The sequence below is a fragment of the Haliaeetus albicilla genome, chromosome 14 (genome assembly GCF_947461875.1).
Source record: "Haliaeetus albicilla chromosome 14, bHalAlb1.1, whole genome shotgun sequence".
In the NCBI taxonomy this organism is placed as follows: Eukaryota; Metazoa; Chordata; class Aves; order Accipitriformes; family Accipitridae; genus Haliaeetus; species Haliaeetus albicilla.
Genome location: NC_091496.1, coordinates 29225414 through 29241012, shown reverse-complemented (window position 1 = coordinate 29241012; position 15599 = coordinate 29225414). Strand labels below are relative to the sequence as shown.

The window sequence follows — 15599 nt, the reverse complement described above, 5'->3', positions numbered from 1 at the left end:
ATGCTGAAAGCCTGTCAGAATCTAACAATTTTTTCATAGAAAATTAGTTTCAGAAAGCTGCCAGTTTTTCACCCTGCCTCTATAACAACCAACCTACATAACCCCATAATGTTCAAGAACAACACCAAAACATATTAAAGACACATTTTGACTCTCTGAGGTGAAGTAGGGAATCTCAGGTTCTCCTGGTGTCTCTCTTTCCCATATTCAAAACTGTCCCATTAACATTTTGAATAAACAGGAAGAAAACTTTTCTTTCACTTGTGGTATTACTGTCATACCCCTGAGAAGAAACCTATAGGATGTGCATTTATGCAAGCGTGCAGTGTTCCTATCAGATCTGGTCTGTAAAGTACCAAGCTCCTTTGGTAATAGTCCTCTCAGGTCCAAAACCCTCTTGTCGAGATGGAGGTGCAAGCCCAGGGTTGACATTTCTGTGCATCCGTGGTCTCAAATGCAGCAAAGCCCTTACGGACATATTTAACTTCAAGCATTTGCTTAAGCCCCTCCTGTTTCTGGAAAGCACTGAAACTTTCGCTTTAACACTTTGCTGAATCAGACTGCTGGTTGGGTGCCAGCTGTTGGCAGAGATGTTAAATTGAAACCCCTTCTGCCTGGTTTCTTTGACCAGCAGCTGGGAAAGAAGAACAGTCCATGTCAGTTAAAAAAAAAAAAAAAAGAAAAGAATAGGGTTTGAGAGGGATGTGCTTGCCATGGTAGCCTTTTTCTTTGGTGTTGGGGTTTTTTTGTTAATAGTTTTGACATGGAAGTATACGAAGGGGTCCTTGCTGAGTGCATAGAGTTACTGTTCTGCCTGTGCCTTTGCAGAAAATAATTAGTCTTGAAGGTTTTCAGGAGCTTAAAGTAAAAAAAAAAAAAGACATGATGTTCTATTACACCATTTTGCAAGTGCATCACTCCTTTGTTTCCTTTAACAGGAGGCTTCCAACCCCAAGAAAAGCACCCGCAGTGACTGACACCACAGTTCTACGTCCGCCCTTTTAGCTAGAGGGCGGCCCAGCTGCGCGCAGGACGCCTTCCACCTCCCCTTTAACACATTCTTACGCTTTTTTTGAAGCGGAGAAAGCAACCAGGGAGGCCGCACCTCAGCCCTCGCCGGCATTTCACCCGAGGCGCTCGCGGCCGCTGCTGCCTCACGCCCCACAGGTTGCATCATCACCGGTGGGTCCCGCGCAGCACCATGTCAGCGGCAGGTGCGAGCATCCCGAGCCCCGAACGGCGGCGGGGAGCTGCCGGGCACCGCGGCCGCCGAAGCCGCCGGTGCGGAGCCCGGGGCGGGGGGAAAACCGCCGGCGAGGGGGGGGGAACCCGCCGGCGGCGGAGGCGGAGGGAGGCTCGGCGGCCGGCCCGCTCTGCGCCCGGCCCTGCGCCCGCCTCTGCGCCCGGCCCTGCGCCTGTCTTCCGGCGCCCTCTGCAGGGCCCGGCGCGGAGGCGCAGGCAGGGCGCGGGCGAAGGGGAAAAAGGCGGGCTCCTCTGACAGGCGGGCTGCGGCGTCGGTGCCGCGGGGGGCTGGCAAGCTGTGGTGCCTCCACGCTCTTTCAGGGTGACGGGTATTCGGCTGCGGCGTAAGGGTGCCAGGTTTTAGCGGTGCCGGGGCAAGTGGTGAAGTTTTAGAAGCGTTTCCCCGAGCGTCCACGGAATACGTGGTGCTTAATGCTTCTAGCCATCGGACTGTTTACAATTCCCCCCCTACTTTTACATCTCCCTCTGTTGACAGAACGCGTTGCCTTGTTACGGGAAAGGCTCTAGCTCTGGGCTTTCTCAGGAAGAATCAAGCATGAATCTTACACAAAGTACAACTTAATTTATGAGGAACAGACCGCATGCTTATGGCTGTGGAGCGTTACTCATAACCTAAACTTAGGGTTTGTATTGCGAAGCTGGTTTTTTTGCCCATCTGTATTGATGACAGGCAATGTACTGTTAGGATGGTATTGCTGCAGCTCTAAATGACAGTGATACTGACCAAACTGAAATTAAAGGTGCCGATAGCACTACCATAGCCACAGCACTCTGTGGGCTGCTCTGGCCCCCTTCACCTAACCCTCTCATGCTCCTGCATCTTCTGCTCCCTATTCCTCATCTCAGAGTGAAGTGGTGGTGATATCTGAGGGTATATCTAATAATAGGAAAAGAGCGGTGGGGGAGAAAGATTAGGTTCCCTTTCTGCTGAGACTTTTCTTTAGTAAATGCTGGATCAGATGTGAGGTAAAGGGGCATCATGGAATCCCACAGGGAGAAGAACGAGGCAGGGAGGTGTGAAGGGGCAGATCTCCCACGGGGAGATTGCTAGGAAGAGGTCCTGACATCCTACATTGTGGAGGAGGTAATAAGAGGAGAGATCCCCACATCAGCCCCCTTGAAATACCTTTGGCCCCTGTCCAAAGGCAGGACATTACTGGAGAGTGTATCAAGACAACCACACAGCAGTATTAGGCAACTGGTATTACCCGACGCTAGCTGGGATGACTTCTGCCAGAGCGGGTCCTTGGCCCATGGTTGGAGCCAGTAGGCACTAAGATAACGTCAGCGGAGCTTCTTGGTGTGACTTCTCTATCTGTACATCTGCAGAACCGCTTTATCTGAGTTATTGATAGCCTCCATTCACAACTATCGCTCCTCTCCAGTTAGTGTAGAGAAATATATTAACCCAGAGCACAGTACATAATGTAGGCCTGTTTATCACAGATGAAAGACTGAATGCAGACAATTCTACTTTTGTGAGCACTGGAGACACTGCCTCCCAATACACAGAAAGCTTCTACTTGCTTACAGCATATATCAAGTAGCTGTACAAGACAAAAGCCTATTTTGGTTGTGAAGCTTTGCCTTAGAAGAGTATTAGATTGCTGAACGTCCCCCATTTGTTAGGCCATTTGTGTTTGATTGAATACATTTGAACTGCACTGGTTTGCTCTGGCATATTCACTATGTAGGGCTTGAACAGGCAGGAGAGAAGGCTTTGGGGGTGGGAAGGAGAAACTAAAGACAGTGAGGCAGCAAACTGACCTTCCTGTATGCTTGTTTCTTCTGCTTTCCTGTGTTCCACTGACAGCCAGTCCCACATGATGCATGGTGATCGCTGAAACCTGCTACCTGCTGTGTGAGTCTCCTACTTTCCAAAGGCTGATTGTAGCTGAGAAATGGATGACCCTTGCTCTCACACACAATACGAATAATATTTCTTGGGCAGGAACAAGATGGGCCTTTTCTTCCTCTTCTTCACTCCACATGGGGAAGGCATGGCCTATTATTGACTAACCTCAGTTATAGACTCTGGGCTAGTTTGATATAGCATGTAGCATTTTGTGGTCTGTCACATCTGTTATTATACTGCTTGTTTTTCCCTTGATGTGGCTGCCAGACATGGAAATGCCTGTGAACAGGATGCATGCAAACAATTCTTTACTCATAGTAGCATCCCAAGTGGTACTTTCATTGGCTTCGCGTTTACCTCCTGTAATATGATTTATTTGTTGGCAGTTGGAATGGTCCCTGCTGTGAAGCTCATGTGCTCTTTCTCCAGTGCTCATGTTCCCTTTCTGTTATATGCCCTCAACAGATGTGAGAAAGAAGAATGAGACATATGATGCAAATGTCTTGCAGAGAGCATGAACTCAGCATGTTTCACAGGCTGCTCAGGTAAAATATGAGCTGTTATTAGGTGTTACTAATCATGTTGTGGGGCAAGATTTTTAATAACTTATGAAAGACACACATTCATGAACTGCAAACAGACTAGGACTAATGAATGAGAGTCCACTTTCAGCAGCAGACGTGATTTAAGAGTTTCCCCCTCACCTTTGAGGTGCTCATTCCTCATCTCCTGCAAGAGATCGCTGATCCTTGGTTGTGCCCCTTCAACGGTGTGACTGCACCATCCATCAGATCTATGCATGCATCTTTCTCAAAAAATAATAAAGGCTGTATTTTTTGAAAAACATATAAATTCCCAGATCACACAAGCAGTGTAATTGGCACAAATAAGGGGTGTGTGTGATAACCTCTTGGAGAAGAACCAGAAATAATTGTCAGTGAGTGGGAAATTGGCAAAGACACATCTTAAATCAGATGTGCTGCAACCAAAATAGTAGTATGGAAACATACTGTGGTAATGCCTGAAACATATTGTGTGCTAACAAAGCATAACCCTGAAAGAGATATGCATAATCCTATCCAGAACATACAGTTTAAGGAAAAAAAAAAAAAAAGGTGGTGGGAAAAGAGATACTGTTTGCAATTAATCAAGCCATCGATGGCATCTTAAGCCTTATTAGATGCAAAATGATTTTAATGCTACCTTAAATATATTCAAAGAATATATTACATATCATCTTCTCACCTACCCTCTTACCCTCTTTTCTTCAGCACCAGTCACAGAAATTCTTAACCAATATTCCAAAACTAAAAAAATTCACAGTTTTCCTTTCAAACTAAAAGTATCTAAGATTAAGGGAATGTTGTAACATTATCAATGCAGAGTTGGAAAAATAAAGAAATTATGCAATTGCCTCATGTTCCTCAGTTCCTAATAAGTTTTGATTACATGTTTGAGTGGAGAAGAAATCTGTCAAAAAGTTGTGCAATTTTAAAATCTGGGGGTTTTAATTAATATTTTGAGGCAAGTCAACTTTGGGGTTTATAAAATGATGAACTTTTCAACAAAAAAAAGCATCTATTTGCATAAAGGGAATAATATACAAATAAAAAGTTCATAAAATGTGACTTATAATGTTTCAAAACACACACGTAGCAAACCACTGTTCTGTGATCTTTGCATTAGCCATGGTGTTTTCACAAATCCTAAGTCAAGAGTTATTTTTGCCTTGCCATAAGAGAAGGAGCCATCTAATTCAGGCCACAGGAGGCCCCCACAGAGCAGGCAAAAAAGCAAACTTCCACAGCCTCCCTGGATTTCATATTAATAGATGTGCTGAATATCTGCTATGTGGTCTTAGCATGCAGAGGAGACTCACAGCTGACAAGATGAATAGAGCATTAGCAGTTCTGTCAAGGAGTAGACACAGAGTCTATACTTTGGATGCTGATAAACAACAAAGCTCAGTAAAATAGTCACTTTAGATTAGTTATTAGAACACTAAGTACAGTACCTTTCACACTTTGAAATAATTTCTCTAGTAATAAAAGTCACTGTGACAATATAGTACCATTGTTGCAAATTTCATCTATTCCTCTCTTGTTTATAAGCTCCGCTGTAATAATACTTTGCCCATCAGAATTCATTGAAATGCATTTCATTATCCCAATCAGCCCCCTGAGTCAATGCTTTATTGTATTACATTTCCTTCCTACTGTATTTGAACTTTCTTCTAATACTAAAGCTGATTCCAAGCCCATTACAACCAGTTGCAAACAAGCTTTTATTCTGCTCTGACTGCTGAAGTGTGTTTTAATAAATTCATGCCAATAATTTTATAACCTAATATTCATGCATTTTATCTTTTAATTACTCTACCCTAAATTAATCTAGTTATATTTCTGATTTATTTCATGCTTTTTCTTGGTCCCAGAGTGGGCTAACATCTTTCCCATTCTCATGAGCACGGGCAGTTGTAGTGTTATGTTTTCCCTGATTTTAGGACTAGAAATTAGCATGATGTACCAACGTTTTATAAGGGGAAAGGAATACACCATATTTTATGGGCATGTTTTCTTGGGAACACACTTTTGGAATAACCTGGAAAAGCTCTACAAGTATGAGATATATATATATATACACAAGTAGGAAACATACTCATGAACAATTAGTTGAGAGCAAGAAGGAAGGTCTAGCTCCCTGATTAGCTCCAGCCAATGTGCTACATGCACTTGGAGAAGTTAACTGCATAGTCCCCCTTCCTCATCACTCAGCTCTTCCAGTGGATACCACCACACAGATACTCACTGAACCTCCACAGCTCAGGATTATGTTTGCAGTATCTATGCACACTTCACAGATTTGAAGTACACTCATAAGAGGACTAGGCCTTTAAAGCAGTGAGTGGCAGGGCCAGAAAATATATAGAACTGCTTTAGCAATGCAGTTAGAATAACTTAAATTCTACACTTTCCAGTAGCGTTTTTTCTTCCAGAAAAATTAATTCATGTTGTGATATTCTTTGTTGATTAAAGCCTTGTCTTGGATCAGAAGGATAAGAAATATAATGCTAGATTTTTCTGCAAATGTCTGTTTGGTGCTAGTGTATGAAGACATATAGATATGTCTTCATCTAGCCAGAGAAGAGATCCATTAGCAGAGAAAGAAGACGAGGGGAGTCAGCAAGTCCCGTCTTTCAGCTGACTGACACTTTCCACTGAGAAAGATTTTGGAGAATATTTTCTTTGAGAAGTTCCCACACCTCTGAGGCTATCAGCAATGCTGAGACTTACTTGACAGGGATATGCTGTTAGACTGGGGAGTACACATTCTTTACCTCACAAAATACTCTATATGTTTGCTGAGATAGACGTTGCTAATAATCACTTTCTCCTGCCTTTGCCTGCATTTTCCAGGTCAACTTTTGTAGCATGTTAAAAGTAATGAAAGAGACCTTGCTACTGAATTTGTAACAGCAACACCTATAGTGAATCCACATGGCTGTTAAAAGTGGGAAGAGAGTCAGGGCCCACATTTGGTTTCTTGACCCTTTTTTTCTCTTTTTTTTCTCCAAGTCATTCAAATGGCTTGAGATTGTTAAATGGGATGGGAAAAATGTTTTTTATTTATGAGGCTAATTCCACTACCTCCACAAATATATTCCTCCGTGCCAATAGCTTATATCTAAAACTCAAGCATGCAAGGTCATAGAGAATGTGCTGAACTTTGACACACTGGTATCTTGCCCGAAATGTCATTTGTGGGGGATCTTAGTTCTCTCTGCTTTAAGCAGCAATGAATTTTTGCCTGCCTGGTCTCAGAACAAAAGATTTAGCTGGAGGTAAAACTTTCCTTCCAGCATATGATGCTAAGGGCGCTGCTGCCATGTCCTGGCTCCATTGAGAGGACTTGCTTGACTTGCCTGTACTTGCTAACATCCCATGTGTTTCTAGTATGGTATGAACTGCTGGTACGACTTAAGTGTCCAGAGAAAAAAACAGTTAAACTAGGTCTACAGTCACAGTCTTATTCTAAACTAGAAGAAAGTGAGACTAAGGGAGAGTGGATCAGGAAGAACAGCTGTAAGCTACTCCAGAAGAGAGGAAAGACTCTGAAGAAAAGAAGGAAGATGTAAGAGATGTATTCTACAACAATGAGAAAAAAGAAAGAAAATAGATCTCTGGAGCAGACTAGTTGGAGAGAGACAACAAAGTGGAAGAAAAAAGAAAAACATGGAACCCAAATTTTTTAAGCATGAAATAATTGCTATTGTAATTTGCTATACTGATATTTCACTGCTTTGTTCTACATTTGCATTTCAGACAATAGGAAAATTGACATTGTTTCTAAGAATTGCTTTTACTACTTCCTTCAAGATCATTCATATTCTGGGTTCCACTCATATTTTTCTTTCCTTCTTTTATCTTTGCATCCTCGTCCTTTTCCATATTACCTTTCTGGAATCAAGACTAACCACTAGATTTAGAATAACAAGTTCTTCTGTCCCTCAGACAGTATTGCTCTCTATGCAGTTAAAGATTCAAAGGTGTTTATTTATACTGGAAATAATTTTCCTATTAATTCCAAGTTGTCAAATATGATCCTTCTCCACTGACTTATCATATATCTGCACTTGGCAATGTGCTGCTCTTCAGATAAAAAGATTCCCTGTTTCCTTAGTATTTTTTTTTCTTTTTATTTTCCACTGTAAACCCTTCTAGCTCAGGTTGACAGTATCTTTTAAGGTTGACCTTTTCCACTAGATGGCACATGGGGCCATGTGAGTGGCAGAAGATACACAGGTTGCTGGACCATGGTGTAAAATGCATGTAATGCTTAAAAAAGAAATATTCAATTTAAAAGCAATACTTTCCTTAACTACTGCTAACTGGAGTAGCTCCATTGGTTTCACTGGTATATGTTGATCTATAATAGCCAAAACTTAATATGTTCTGCATATAAAATTGTTTTCTAAGCTGTGTTATATTTCAATCTTGGAAGTGGAGAATTTCTGTGTTTAATATGAAAGTGTCCCATATATTATATCCTAATACCTCATTCTATGTAGGTCCTTAGAGGCTGTTGGTAAGAAGATTTGAGGGTCAGATAGAATTGTACCTGCTTACTATATCAAAATGCTAGTAAAAGAGTGTACAGGCACAGTGTAATGGATGAAACTATGCAGATGACTTCAGCGAAAAGGAATAAAAATGAAACACATCATTAATTTTTTGGAGATTGGATATCTCTTTAAAGCTGGCCTGAATTATGGTCCTTGCTTTTAGTTCCTCCAACCTCTTCAGTGATAATTACCGAAGCCTGTACTTTATCTAAGAATTTCTGAGCCAGAATTTGTATATCCTTCTTTGCTGCCAGAGAACTCGTTGCCCAACAGCCTTTGACTGCCCATCTGCTGTTGGAAGAGACGATATTCAAGCCTATCTGTTAGATCAATTTAAAAAACCTTGCCTGACCTGGAGGGTGAGAACCTCGGAGGTAGAACTTCTGGGTGAATCTCAAGCCCCTTATTTATCTGGGAGCTACAGAAATCACCCCTGTAAAGACCCCCTTGTTGCTCTAATGGCTCGGATTACATTTGGCTTATACCAAATATAGCAACTTCTGTCTTTCATTTCTTGTCTCAGGCCACAGTGGAATTGCTGATAGCTGGGAAGCTGTCCAGCTCACCAAATGAAGTCCGTGACTACATTCCACAGGGTCCATGACACTTACCCAGGTCCTCCCAACTGACATTTTCCCCATATGGAAAGTCTTTAAAGAGATTTACACTTAAAAGCCTTTACGCAACTGGTGCAATCACATAACATGTGTTGCTGTAGACTGATTTCCAGCTCTTTTTTGTCCCGAAGTGAACTCCAAGCAGTCTCTAAAAATAGGCTTTCAATTTTGGGTTTTTATTATCACACTGACCATTGTGCTGTTGATGACTTCTGCAGTTATCGAGACTCTAGAATAACCACTATCAAAAACTGGCACAAACCAAACCATCCTAGTGCTATCTTTCTTTCTTCTTTGGCTGTTTGCCCAGGCTAAGGAAAACCTAGAGTAAGTAAATGTGACTTTTATCTAAGCTACAAATCTGAGCTACAGAGGAGGTGACAGTTCCCATAGCAAGGACTTTCCATGAGAAATGTTCAGTTATTTCTTCCCCAAAAGAAAAGAGCTGACGAAAGTGGTCAATAAGATATTAGATTTCAAATGCTATGTAGAAACAAAGATGCATAGTGCAGAGGCTGCATGTTCATCCCAGCCGTTCCCACATAAAAAGCAAGAACTGCTTTAGATGAGCTGGGTTTTTAAGTGGTCTCTATAATTCATCTGGAGAACACACTGTTGCAATTGTCCACCTTTGTGATATGAAGGCAAAGACCTAAACAACTGCAGCTTCTGACATTCATTTAATAGTCATATTAATTATCAGTGGAGTAGTTCATAAAAAATAACTTAAAAGAGCCACTTTAAGCGGTCAAACACTGCTTACTCAGCATATCTTGAATCTTGCTCTGTGAGCATGAATGAAATATTAACCAGGATTTTATTTTTATCTCTGACTGCTCAGTCACTGTTTCAGTGGAGTCCAACTAACTGCAATGTCATAGGTCTGAAGAGAGCTGGTTAGTACTTTCAGGATTTTCTTCTTCCTGAAAAATTGCTTTTAAACAAAAATGGTTAGATAGGAGCTTGTATATTTGTGTAAACCTCTTCTGAAATACAGGCAGCTTTTCCATCTAAAATCTGCCTTGTTTCCTAAAAGTTTGTTTTGGAGGTTGCTGAGGACTAGAGAAAGCTAGTGAGTCTCTTGCCTAAGGAGACCAAGGATTTCAAGGGCTGCATAGACAGCAATGATATTCCTCCATATCCAAGGAGCCTCATTTACTGTCTTTACAACTGAAGCCCGGAGCTTCTCAAGTCCTTAGTGTGCAGCAAGAGTCCCAAAGCCCTGGAAGATGCGGAAGCAGCTCAAATGCTCAGAAATTGTAGGCATCCCTTTTGTCGCTGTTTTCTTTCTCTGGTTGTTCCCAGTTTACACATCCTGACAGACCTGTAACAGTTGGGGCAGCCAGCTGCCATATTTTCTTTAAGGGGGGGAAAATCAATGTCACTAAAGACACATGGTTTATTATTTTCTTCTTTTTTTTGATAGAGTTCTGATAGGTCAGGTTTTGCATGAAAGCTTTCAAAATTTTGAAATTTCCTTTAAAACAGATGTACAAATTTGCATCACTAGGAATTTAGAATTCTGTCAGATTTTTTAATTTCTTTTGAAGCTGATGGAAAATGTACTAGGAAAGGTAATGTGTTCCATTTTTAATGAGTTACAAATGGATCTTATTGGCTTCATAACCCTGTTGAAACTGTAACAGCATTGTTCTACAGCTTAAAGTTCCTTGGTTATACAATAGGTATATTATAAATATTAAATGTGTGTTATGATTTGTTGCAAAGGTCCTTTACATAACCATGAAGTCCTAAACATACGTGGGCTAAGGAAGTTCACATTTATTAAGTTTTTTGTTGCTATTCACCTACCAGTGAATATTTGCCTGTAATTTCCTCTCAGTCTGAGGAATGGTGATGAGTCCTGAGAGGTTCCCCTGGCAATACTGTCCTCAGATGCTTAGGGTGTGAACTCTCCCTTCAGTTTTGCATGGCAGTTATTGCCTGTCATAGATGGAGGTGCAAATTTATGTTGCTTCTTTGCTCCAAGAATTTCATATTAGTAAGTACAGCAAACTAAAACCACAGGAAATGTAAACAGCAGTAGGGCAAATGCAAAGGCATATTCTCCTACCTGGCTTCTCATAAATATGAGGTCATTTTTTCTTGCTTCCTTGTTAGGTTTCCTGAGTGCTTTACATGTTGTTGACCTTGAGAGTTTGCAATGACTTTACTTGACACATTTCCTCAGTATTAACTTGATTTCCACTCCTCTCTCTACCTTTCCCCCCATATGTCTTTTATTCAGTGAATTGGGCATGAATCATGAAAACAGAACTACAATGATGAATATGATTTTTATGCATTTTAGTAGAAATTTCATCTCAAACTGTACAGCAAATGAACATGAATTTTATTGTTATTTATACCGGTGTAGCAGAGAGGACCAATTAAGCTATTTCCCTGAGTTCCCAGCAGAGTTACTGGAAAGAGATAGAGAGCAGGGGCCTAGTTTAACTGATCTCCATGCCCCCTGAAGGAAACTATTTCTCTCCACTGCAAAGGAGTTAAAGATTGACTTTGTGAATGCCTGTCTTACCCTATCTGTTGCAGCTTCAGAGTGCTGGAACTGGTCCAGCCCAGTGGGCACCCCCGGGCTCCTCCAAATATCACCCACTTCCAAGCAGAAGAGCAAAGAACTGAGCAACCCTTCCACCTGTTAAAACATATGGACAGTATAGCAGGGATTCCCAGCTGGCCAAATCTGACCCTTTCTAAGCTCCTTTGTACAGGCAGACCGATCTGGTGGGCTCAGAGCATACCAGAAAGGGAGAGTCATTCTTTTACCCTTTCCTACATTTTCCATGGCTCCTGGAATTTCACAACCTAGCATCTAGGATTCCTAATGGTTTTTTTCAAGCTTATTTCAAAGAAAATTAAACCTTCTGAGAGCAAGTAATGTTATGATAAATTTGTTTTGTGATGCTATAAATTGTTCACATTTAAAAATATATTTCCTCATATTATAAAACATATTGCTACATCATAAAAGAGTGTGCAGTGGCCCTGAAGAGCAGTTGATCATATGGTTTTCAAAACCTAACTTGAAGAATAGTACATTTCAAGGTCTGTTTTCAGTTTCTTTAGCAAGCAATTGTATGGTATTAGAAAACTTCAACCCCAGTAGCAGAGGGTGCCAGGCAAACAGTTGGATAGCTTCATCTGAAGGAGCAGTAGCAGCTGTATGGCAGTAATGATATGTATGGCAATAGCAATATGCTATAATACCACACGGTGGACATTTTACTGCTTACCTGCAGTAGTGCTGTCAGTAAACCTACAGTACCCAGGAGCACCGAGTCTAGTGATGTACAGATGACGCAGTTTTTCTCACATGATCAGTAACAAAGTGCCTCGAGAGAAAACTCCCACCTAAGTGTCCTGGTTTCAGCTGGGATAGAGTTAATTTTCTTTCTAGTAGCTGGTATAATGCTGTGTTTTGGATTTAGTGTGAGAAGAATGTTGATAACACACTGACGTTTTCAGTTGTTACTAAACAGTGTTTAGACTAAGTCAAGGACTTTTCAGCTTCTTATGCCCAGCCAGCAAGAAGGCTGGAGGAGCACAAGAAGTTAGGAGGGGACACAGCCAGGGCAGCTGACCCAAACTGGCCAAAGGAATATTCCATACCATATGATGTCATGTCCATTATATAGACCGGGGGCAGTTGGCCGGGGCGGGGGGTGTGGATCGCTGCTCGGGAACTAACTGGGCATTGGTCAGTGAGTGGTGAGCAGCTGCATTGTGCATCACCTATCTTTCTTGTGTTATATTTCACTCTCTTTTTGTTATCTTCCTTTTCATTACAATTATTTTTTTTTTTTTTATTTCAATTATTAAACTTTTCTTATCTCAATCCAGGAGTTTTACTTGTTTTCAATTCTCCTCCCCATCCCACTACGGGGGGGGGGAGGAGTGAGCGAGCAGCTGCGTGGTGTTTAGTTGCTGGCTGGGTTTAAACCACAGCACTAAGTAAGAGAAGATATGCCACTGCCAGAACTGTAAATCCAGTTACTCTGAGATGTGGCAATTTGTATTTCCGTCTTCAGCAAGAAGACCATAACTGTCTCTACTCCCAAATCTTTTATTTAAATACCTACAAATTTCAAGTAGACAATTAAACTTGCAATTAACTCCACAATCCTCTCTGTATTTATTAATAACATCCTATCTGTATTTATTTTTTAATATATTATATATGTACATATAATCAACTAGAATTTATAGTGAATTCTGCTCAGGACTAAGGAGAAGGACCTAGTGAGTCACCATTTTGAGTCACATCTTCTATGAGGTGACATAATCCTGCAGAAGAGTCAGGGCAGCTCTCAGATCTGGGGCAAAATTCTTGATAGACATCAATTTTAGATTTTGAACAGGGCTGTTACCTTAGGCCCTCAGGATTGTCCCTGAGTTTACACATTGGGTATAGGGATAAATCACCCTGTGCCACTGGTGAAGGACAGGTCCTAGCCACTAATTTCAGCCTGCATCCTCCAGAAGTCTAATACTTCAGACTTCTTGCTTAGCTTCATCAAAGAGATCCTGTCACTTCCTTTGTCATATAAATCTAACTGAGGTCTCCAGTGTTTACACACTGCTAAGCAAGCAAAGAAATCTGAACATACATCTTCAAACAATCTGATAATATGAAATCTGATGGATTATGGAAAATAGTACTTGTGAAAGACACAGGAAGATAAGGAAGATTTCTCTGGAAAAAAAAGAAAGACAAGAACAGTGAGTAATATCTTTGTCAATAGCTAGTGGGCACATAACAAATTAAGTGAGTCTGCTTGCAGTTTAAGATCAGCCCTGAGAATTTAAATGAGTTTTGCTCAGGAAATGTGAACCTGCCTGAAAACGTTTCAGTTCTTAAATTCACAGATCAAAAATTTGCACTGCACAGACTGCTTGCCCGCTCTGGAGTTAAAGGCATCTGGGTCTCTAAGTGTGTTACATGGTACGTCTTCCGAGGTCTAGGATACAGTTACGACTACCTTAGAGAAATACGAAGGGCAGAGTGTTTATGACCCTCCCTCGTGCATCTTTTCAAATGTACATGCTGCATATCCAGTTGTCATCCAATCAACTCTCTCATGAAATGAAAAGCTGGAGAGATCAGCAAGCAAGTTCAAGGGGAACTCAAGGGGAGAGGAGAACAAAAGCCGAGCTGAGAGCGATGTCAAATGCTGCAAAAGTTCTGCCTTCAGCTACATCCTAGGGGGTGGTGGTGACAGAGGTACTGGCTCCTTGCTGCCTCGGTGGCTGTCCTTCTGCCCTCCGCTGCACCCCTGCTCTCCCCACACACACACCCTGGGCTGGAGCCCAGCTGTGGGCTCCCACCAGCCCAAGCCAACGCTCAGTGGATGGCATGATGGGCCAATTTAATTAATTAAAACTGCAGAAAACAAATCTAGCAAAACAAACAAACAAATTTTTTTTTTTGCAAGGTTAGTAGATTGACACAGCTTACCGTGTGATCAGATGAGTATCAGAGTGACACAAAGGAGGAAAAGATCAAGCAGCTGGGAGCAGAGGCAAGGGGAGGAAGGAACAGAGTAGGCGAGAGAGGGACTGACACCTCCTGCTTTTACTGGAAGCAAGCCCTTAGTTTAGTTTAGCTGTAATGTGAAACTGTACCCTGGGTATATATACCCTGACTAAGCATTGTTGCTATGTGAGGACAGTGCTCAAGGCACCTCTTGAAGAGAATGAATAACGTACATCTCATAAGATTAGTTTTTCAGGCCCTCTGCTGATTCAAATGGGTATCACCACACCAAATTCTGTTTATAGGTGATTTATAGAGTCGTTTTCAAAGTCATATCCAGCACACCCAACTGAAAAGGACTATCGGAAAGGAGGGTACAGAAGGAGAAGATCATTGTCATTCTCTGCACACCTAGACAGGAGTCATGGCCCTGTGTCTGAGAAACCCCATTGTAGAAGAAAAAATATATATTTGGGAATAATTTTTTGCTATAGATATACTGTGGGAAACCTTTGCTCTATGTCCTATCGGAGTTCAAAAAAATTAGCAAAATCTGAACACACACTGTGCGGAAGGATAATGATGTCAGATCACAATGGTCCTTTCTGTTATTCCCTTTCAGATCAGTAGAAAAAGTAAAGGCTGGAGCCTGCAAACAGTGAAGTCAACGTGAGGTCTGTCCCTGCCAGATTTACAGGATCAGCCCATATGTCTCACAGGATGGGAAATGGTAACATCGTGACAATGCCACAGGTGAGAAATCTGAAGTGTAAATCTGGTGGCATAGGCTGAATTTGACACAATCCACGGGATCACTGTAGTTGGTGATGCTAAATGTATTTTCTTTCAGAAGAGAAAGAAAGAGTACAGAGGGTTGAGGGAAAGGCGAAGCTATATGACTGTAGTATGCTTGTTAAAAATGAAGGGTTTTGCATGTTTTAATATTGCATGTTTTAAGCTCAAACTTCATAGTTTTACTAGTGAGTTCTACTTACACAAAATATTTATTAAAAACTGCAAACATACCAAATGTTTCTGAATGTAAAAACAACATGGCATTTGTTTTCAGGTCCACAGCTAACCTGAAAAACCTTTGACTGAACACTAACAGCCTACAGTGATTGAAAATCTGGATACATGTAGTAATAAAATAAACCTCTGATTTGTCCATTTCTTTATACGATGTAAAGGTGTTGGGGGTTAGATCCTCAAAAGAACAAAGGGGCCACAGCACCAAGTGTTGCAATG

At 41.4% G+C, this 15599-nt stretch overlaps 1 long non-coding RNA gene across 1 annotated transcript in view; it reads right to left on the bottom strand.

The window, feature by feature from the left end:
• LOC138689043 (uncharacterized) overlaps window positions 1–14465 on the bottom strand; it is a 56634-nt gene extending 42169 nt beyond the window's left edge. Inside the window, exon 1 of the long non-coding RNA XR_011327848.1 lies at window positions 14334–14465. This is a non-coding gene — a long non-coding RNA (uncharacterized lncRNA). The remainder of the gene's footprint in view (window positions 1–14333) is intronic.
• Window positions 14466–15599: the final 1134 nt, after the last annotated feature.